The sequence below is a fragment of the Equus asinus genome, chromosome 12 (genome assembly GCF_041296235.1).
Source record: "Equus asinus isolate D_3611 breed Donkey chromosome 12, EquAss-T2T_v2, whole genome shotgun sequence".
NCBI lineage: Eukaryota > Metazoa > Chordata > Mammalia > Perissodactyla > Equidae > Equus > Equus asinus.
In genome coordinates this window covers 67,110,598-67,118,824 of record NC_091801.1, presented here as the reverse complement: position 1 = coordinate 67,118,824, position 8,227 = coordinate 67,110,598, and positions in this window count along the sequence as shown.

Below are 8,227 nucleotides of genomic sequence, written 5' to 3'. Positions count from 1 at the left end.
AAACACTGCTACAAGAAAACCCTCAGTTTGAGACTCTATTGAGCTGTTTACTAATTCTGTGAACACAAACAACCCTTCTATACGTCTGGTCCTTGGTTGCTTCATCTGTAAAATGTAGATAGTAATAACTATGCGCAGGTTTGCTGTGATGATTACAATAGATAGTGTAGGCAAAGATGTTCCAAACAATTGGCACTCATTACATGGCAGTTATGATTTTATCATTATTATTATTATTGTTAAGTTCTGAAGCAGAGGTCAGACTGGCACCACACACCAAGAACATTGAGAGTTGTTGCTTAAAATGACAGGGGTTTACAATGCCCCATATGTAATAATTAGTGAAAGGAGTCAGGAGACAGTTGACATCAGTGACAGTAAAATGTATTCCCTTGGAAACATCTGGAATTCAGCTGTGGAAAAAGTTCATCCCCTTCCTCCCTTTTAAGGACACCCACATAAATATCAGAAAAGGCTTAGCCCAGTGTCCTCTTTCCCAGTTCTCATATGGCAGCAAATCTTTGCTAGAGGCTTCCTGCTGAATTTCCCAAATCTGTTCGCCTGTTTCCTGTTGGGAAAATATATTTGATAAGATCCCTAAAGTCTGAAGTTCTTGTTCTTCTTCTAGCCACTCTAAAAGTCAGTGTTTGAAAGACTAGAGGGCTAAAGGCAATTTTTTTCCTTTTAGATTCTTTTCCTGCAATTAAATTTAATGACCTAGTACAATAATTTTATGAGAAATCAATTACTCAAATTGTAAATTTACATTCCTAAACTCTTATGGAAGCATTTTATCTAATAAAAATATTAACTATCAATATAAAAATGCGTTGCATCTTTCTTTTTTCACGTCAATATGTAAATGGATAAATTATTCTTTCTTTGTTACAAGGTTTCTGAAACTCTAAATTCATTGACCCATTCAGCAAATGTTTATTGGGTGACTAATATGCCTGAGGCACTGTGGAATTTTTTTTCTGAGAGACAATAACAAACAAGACAAATATCTTAATCCTGTCCTCACAGAGCTTAGAATCTAGCAAAAGAAAAAGAAATGAAACAATAAATCAACCTAACGTGGTAGAAAGAATGCTTTATATTAAAGCCAGGCAGTCAGGGCAAAGGGATAGTTCTCTGGCGAAGAGACTGTCTTTATTTACAGACATATCTTGGTGACCTTTGTTAGTATAAAAAAACCACACCTTTAGAGTGATTTAATGGATTTATTCAGTGGTTCTCAAATCTGGCTGCATATTAGAATAACTCAGGTAAGTTTAAAAAAAAAAAAAAAAAACTGATGCTTGAGCTCCACCCCCAGAACTTCTGATTTCATTGTTTGAGTGAGACTCAAACATAGGGACTTTTGTAATGCTTTGTGAGTGTTCCTAATAGGTGAGTCTAAGAGTATATTTAATTTGCTGTGCCGCAATGTGCAAGAATTCCACCCCCTACCTCTACCATTACCAGTGCCCCCAACTTTTCAGGAAGGTCTGAAACACACCAGCTCGTACTTTGCTCAGTGAAAGAATAGAGGTCGTATTCTACGAGGAGCAAGGAGGTGTGAAAATGGGTCCAAATGTACAGGTAGCAAGATGTTAGATCACTTGCATTCTAGGGATTTGGATACAGAAATGATCAAGAGAAATTTAAGTTCCCTATTAATTTCTAGAAAACTTAGAAAATTCTGGACTTCCATGTATGGAGTGAAAGTTCAATCCATTTGTCTTTAAATGTTATAGAAAATTATGATTCTATAATTCCAGAGGGCTTGATCACTGCCAGGGAGATGGCATCTCTTTTGTCTGTAAACAAATAAATAAATAATTACATTATATTACATTACACTGAAATGAGTGCTATGAAAAAGAAAATGCTAAGAGATCCTGTAGCAGGGAGAGGTCAGAAAGAGCTTCCTGGGAAAACCAAAATTTTAGCTGAGACTGTGCAAAAACCTTGTAATGGAAAATGTGTGCATGTGTGTCTAGCAAGGAACTAAATAAATCCAAAGATGGTGAAACAGAGGGAATTATAAAGAGACAAGACAGGTGAATGAGGCAAAGCCAGTTCATGTATTAAGTAGAGCATGTGACGGAGGACTGAGCCAGAGATAGTGATATTTCTTGATGTGGATACAAGACAGAAGAGAGAGGAGGGTAAGAAAGAGCTGATAAGGCAGAGGGAGATGAATATGATGTGAAGACTAAAAAGAATGGTCCGACCAATCTACGATACTTGCCCACACACAAAAACAGAAAACACTTTACTTAAACTATAACTTTGAAAAAAGCCATCATCTTTTATCTCATTATTGCATATCTGTGAGTAAAGAGAATAAACTAGATCATCTCTGAAAATCCAGATATATGAGTTGGATTAGCACAGTGGTTAAGAGCAGGGGCTATGTCGTCTGACTGGTTGGGTACAGCTCTTGATTTTAGAAATTACAGGCTAGGGGACTGTCAGTGACTTCCCCTTTCTGTACCTTGATGTCTATGTCGGAAAAGGAGAATAATAATACTAGCACCCCAAAACGTTTGGGGAAAACATTTAGATAACACATTTTTTTTTTCTTTGAGGAAGATTAGCCCTGAGCTAAGTGCTGCCAATCCTCCTCTTTTTGCTGAGGAAGACTGGCCCTGAGCTAACATCCATGTCCATCTTCCTCTACCTTATATGTAGGACGCCTACCACAGCATGGCTTGTCAAGCAGTGCCACGTCTGCACCCAGGATCCAAATGGGCGAACCCTGGGCTGCCGAAGTGGAACATGCATGCTTAACCGCTGCACCACTGGGCCGGCCCCAAATAATACGTATTTTAAGTGTTATTTTAGGTCATTATCATGATGGTAATGTCAGCATATGATGATATAACATATAATCATATGAATTTTTATTATCCTCTGAAAAATTGAAAGTGTTTTGTGTAAGGTGATATATATCAACTAAGAAAAATTGCCATCATATTAGCCAGGCTCCCCTAGTTGTGGGATATGGACAGAAAGAACTTAGCACACTTTTCATCTCAATTGTTCTCATTAACTTTTTTATTGAATCAGTTATTCAAATGTTAATCGAACCTATCTTTGTAAGATGTTGTCCATGTGTTGAAGTGTGTGCAATGATGAATCACAAATAGCTACTCCCCTTAAGCCACTTGCAAACTGAAGTGTGAACTATAAAGGAATAAAAGTTACCAAATTATAAAGCAATACATTGTCAAATGCCATAAGAAAGCTAAAAAGAAACAAAGTTAAATCTCGGAGTAGGGTAAAGGAGTTTTAAAATTCTGGTGATCTCTAATACGTGACCTTAATGTTTTTCTTTTTAAAATTAACTTTTGAAAAATTATCTTTTATTGTTAGTACCTGGGAGCTCTAATTTTGGGCACTCAAAATGCAGAAATGATTGAAACAAGATTGTTCTTTGATAACTAAGCAATGAATCAACTAATTTGACTGGAGCGAAAGCAGGACAAGTTAGTTCAAAGTAATATCATTAACAGAGTTAAAGATAGAATAAGTGGATCAGAAGAGGAATCACAGGAAAAAGAGTGAAAAACATGAAGTGGAAACAGTGTAGCAGCGGAGGGGACTCCTTAGCTTTCGTTTTGACTTTGAGTTTTTCTGATCCTCAGGATAAAGCCACTCCAAATCTGGAAATGTAGATGGTTTATCATTGAAGACAGTGATCTTAGCTGAAGACGTACCACGGCATATCTGCTCCCATTGCCAAGAGAATCACGGTTGTGAGATGCACCACGTGACTTCTGAATCATCAACTCTTACATCTGATTCCATGTTCATGAAGCAACCTCTGATTAAGATTTGGCTTCCTAAGTACACCTGCCTAGAGGGACTCAAGGGGCTGATTATACAGACTTTGAGTATATCCAATTCTCATAGAACTGTGCAGTAGCTTCTGATTACAATTTGGCATCCTGTTTATCTTGACTGCATGAAGAAACTAAATTGGTTACATGGACCTGAGTGTCTGATTGTGTGATAATGATTTCTCATTGTAAACTCAAAAATTGACATTATTTTTATACGTCGGTCTCATGATCTTGGTCCATTTTAATCTGTCTCAAGAGATGGATTGGTCTTTGTGTGTTGACAAAGTTAGATATATGAGCTTGCAACACTGAGATTCTGAGACATGGTACATTCAGGAGAGTATATCTGTCTTCCTTGTAGAAATGATAAGCCATGCTTTTGCCATTGTGACAAGATCTATGATGTTGCCTATGAGGATTTTCTTCTCCCTGGCATTTCAGTTCAGTTCTACCTGGTTCAAAAACTTTTTAGCCAGTTCCAAAATACTGGGTAGAAGCAGTGTTTTTGTTGTTGTTGTTGTTAGAGCGCAAGGTAATGTCCTGTAATAAATTCACCATTAATTACAGTGACTTAAATAAGACAAAAATTTCTGTCCCTCAGATGTGACAGCCCAAAATTAGGTGATTTGTCAAATGTAGGTAAATTTTTCCACTCCACAAGGTTGTTCAAAGATCCAGGCTTGTGCAGTGGCTCTGCTGTCTTCAAAATATGCCACGTATTTCTGGACTCAAGGAGGCTGGTTCAACAGTTACCATCTTGCGTTTCCCAATAGGTGGGAAGGAGGCAGAGAGGAAACGTGGGTGAGCAACCAAGTAGCTTTGTGACGTTAAGCTAAATTCACCTAAGATTCAGTTCCTATTTTAGGATAATGAAAAGAAGTATACCTACATCATAAGATTTTCATGAAGATTAAATAAGTTAATACACGTGTATACCTTAGCAAGAGCACCTGATTATATAGCAAGCACTGCATGAGTTATTATTATTAACTTCACTTTATTGTTTTGAAGTGGGGTTAAATAAGAATAGAAATTTGAACCAGAGAATGGACACGCATCATTGAGCAAACTTCAGAAGTAATATAGTTGTTACTATTTTTTTTATTTGGAAAAGCAGTATATTACATCCTCTGTCATATATGATATAGGTTCATGTGTCAGGCTAAAATGACTCTTATTCACATATTCCCCATACTTTAAGCTTTAATGTCTTTAATATTAGGGTTTCACCACAAGTGATATTTGTTTTCTCTTTTATTGATTTCGTCCTCTTCCCTGCAGCAAGTTAATCTCTGCTCTTAATTCTTTGCTTCTCTCTGTCTTCTCCCTCCCTCCCTCTCCCTTCTTCTGGCGGCTTCCTCTCCCTCTCTCTCTCTCTCAATCTCTCTCGACACACACACACACACACACACACAAATACACACAGTTGCTCTGTGATACAGGCAGAATAGGTACCTCAGAATTCTTCCAGAAATTATTATGATTAGGAATAAACTGGAGACTGACATGATTCTAAAGACCAGCAGGATGACAAATGTAGTCAGAAAAATTGCTCTGGAAATTCTAGAATTTTTAGAATATTTTCAAAATGGTGTTTGATCGCATTCTGCTTATTTATTGTTAATTCAACAAATATTTATTAAGCATCAACAATGAGTCAATATTTGTGTTCAGCACTGGGAACTCAATGGGGAGAAACATCCCACAGTCCCTTGCTCTACTGGAGCATGTGGTCTAGTGGGGACACATTAATGTGAGAATAATACATGGAAAGGTAAAATTACAGTCAGTGGGCATAAAGTTTTAGTCAAGCAAAATGAATAAGCTCTAGAGATCTGCTGTATGACGTTGTACCTACAGTCAACAATAATATACTGTAGACCTAAATACCTGAGTAGATCTCAGGTTAAGTGTTCTTTCCACAGTAAAAAAAAAAAAAAGTATGAAATCTGACACTAAGGAAGTTCTATGAGCATTCCATTCCACTAAACCTTGCTAGCGTGTGGGGATTAGACATTGACTGGAAATTCAGGGACAAATTCTCTAAGGAAGGACAAGTGAGCAGAAATCTTAAATAAGAAGAGGCTTTCGTTCATTTGTTTAGTTAAAGAATGCAAGGGAGGAATGAGGAAGAGTGTTCCAGAAGATAGTCTTCTGGACAACTAACATGCTGCATATTATCTTCCAGATTATTATCTATGATTATTTATACATAAGTATGCATCATACTACATAGTCTATCTTGGAACTCGGACAATGGACAATATCTATAAATATGGGGGTCTTGGTTTCTTCACCTCTATATTGAGGGATTACACAAAACATTTCCTGAAGTGTCTTTCAGATTTAAATCTAAAATCTCATGACTTCATAAGTTTTCACAGATCAAGCAAAAAAAAATGTCATACTGGAAGAGCAACACGTTAGGCTCATTTTTTGTCAAATATTACATGTACGCCTTAGGAAGATCGTTCAGTCATTGTCAATATCTGATCATCAAACTAGAGCACACTTTCCAAAAATGTCTACTATTTGGTGTCCTGTTCTTACATCCTAAACTCACATACAACTGTGACAATATTTGGTAATAGAACCAATAAATGCTTACTAGTTAAATGATAGCTATAAAAATAAAATAATTTTAACACAGGAAAATATGATAAAGAAAATATAATACATACAAATATAAAATTAATAACCTAATTAAAATTAACGTATTAAAATAACACAAGATCCGCAAAGATAATTTCCTGGACTTTGGCAGAACTGAAGAGAAAATTAATTATTTTGGCTAAGGTAGGGTAAACAACATTTTTCAGAAGGCAATTTTCATAGACTATCTCATTTGATCTCCACGAATTCAATCAAGTATGTATTATTATTACTTATTTTAAAGGTATGGAAATTGTCACTCTGATAGATTATTATCTAGATCAAATTAATGCTAAAATTCATGGATTTAAACCCTAGTGAATCCTTGAATTGAACTGATTGCTGTCTGATTCAAATATCTTTTTCCACAAAATTCATTTTGCAGCTATACCTACATTTAGAAAGAGCCAACTCCCTTCTTCTTCCATTTCTCTCCTCTCCACTAAAGATTTTCATTTTCCTCTCTCATCAAAAATTGTTTTTAGAAAAACAAAAACTCACGATGAAATCTCTATGTTTGTAACCAGAACATTCAAGCATCACATTGACCTAAAAATTAAAGTCCCATTAATAAAATCCCAATACCACCATTTCAGAAGACCAGAAATCTATCTGCAGGACATGGGTTCATATTGGTATGCTTAAAGCCGTTGTCCCTGGGCAGCTTCCCAATCTACTCAGGTGTGCAAAAACTCACAAGTTCCACCAAAAAAATTACCCAAGCCATCTCACTCAAGTTTAACCTTTGTAGTCAGAACTGTGAAGTTCAAATTTGGAATAAGAAATGAAAAGAACCTCCCAAGGGTGATATCTTGCCTTCTGCAGACAAAGTTAGACTAATAATTAACTAGCAAATACTTGCTAGATAGACTCAGCCGCAATCTTTGACGTTCATATAGGCTTGTTTGGTCCCATGATGTTGATAGATAGATAGATAGATAGATAGGTAGATTTGCAGATTAAAAAATTTAATTTTATTGGGTTGTGTTGGTTTGAATTGCTTAGCTGTTACCATAACCATCAGCAGCAATAGCACCACCACCACCACTATCACCAACTTCGTCAACACTCCATAAATTTGCAGATGACTGGGTTCTTTATAAAGCACCTTCACATGTGTTATCGTGTTTTCTTTTTTTCCCCTTTCAATGATTACTTGAGTTAATCAGAAAAATATTTCCACTTTACATGGGAGGAAACCTTTTCGTGAGAGGTAAAATAGATTATTTAAGGTCACACAGATGAGCAAAATAGATACAGCATAACATAGCTAGCATAACAGAGATAGCAAAATAAGTTTTCTAATGCAAGATTTATAACTCCAAATCTCATGCCACATGACCTGTTTTAAAAATTATCTTCTGTATACAATTTATCTCCTGGATTTAACTACTCTGTTAAAGGCTTATTACGAGTATAATTCTTACAATGTCACTCATACCTTTTTAGTTATTTTAACTAATCTTCTCATGGGATGCTTTAAATGTTATCGAATGTATTCATAACTATTTTGTTGTTTATAGTCATCTTATGATCCACAACTAGCTCTTCTCTTACTGTCTTCAATCATTTTTGCAAATTCTTTCAGTATTCTGAGACTCAATTCTAACATCTGCGGTGAGGGGGATGTCCCCACACCTCCAACAAGCAATTCTGGGGACACCAGCAGAGCGTTTGACAATTCAACTCAATTCTGACACTATCTATCCAGAGATAGCATCAGATTCCACAGGTTAAGTGTT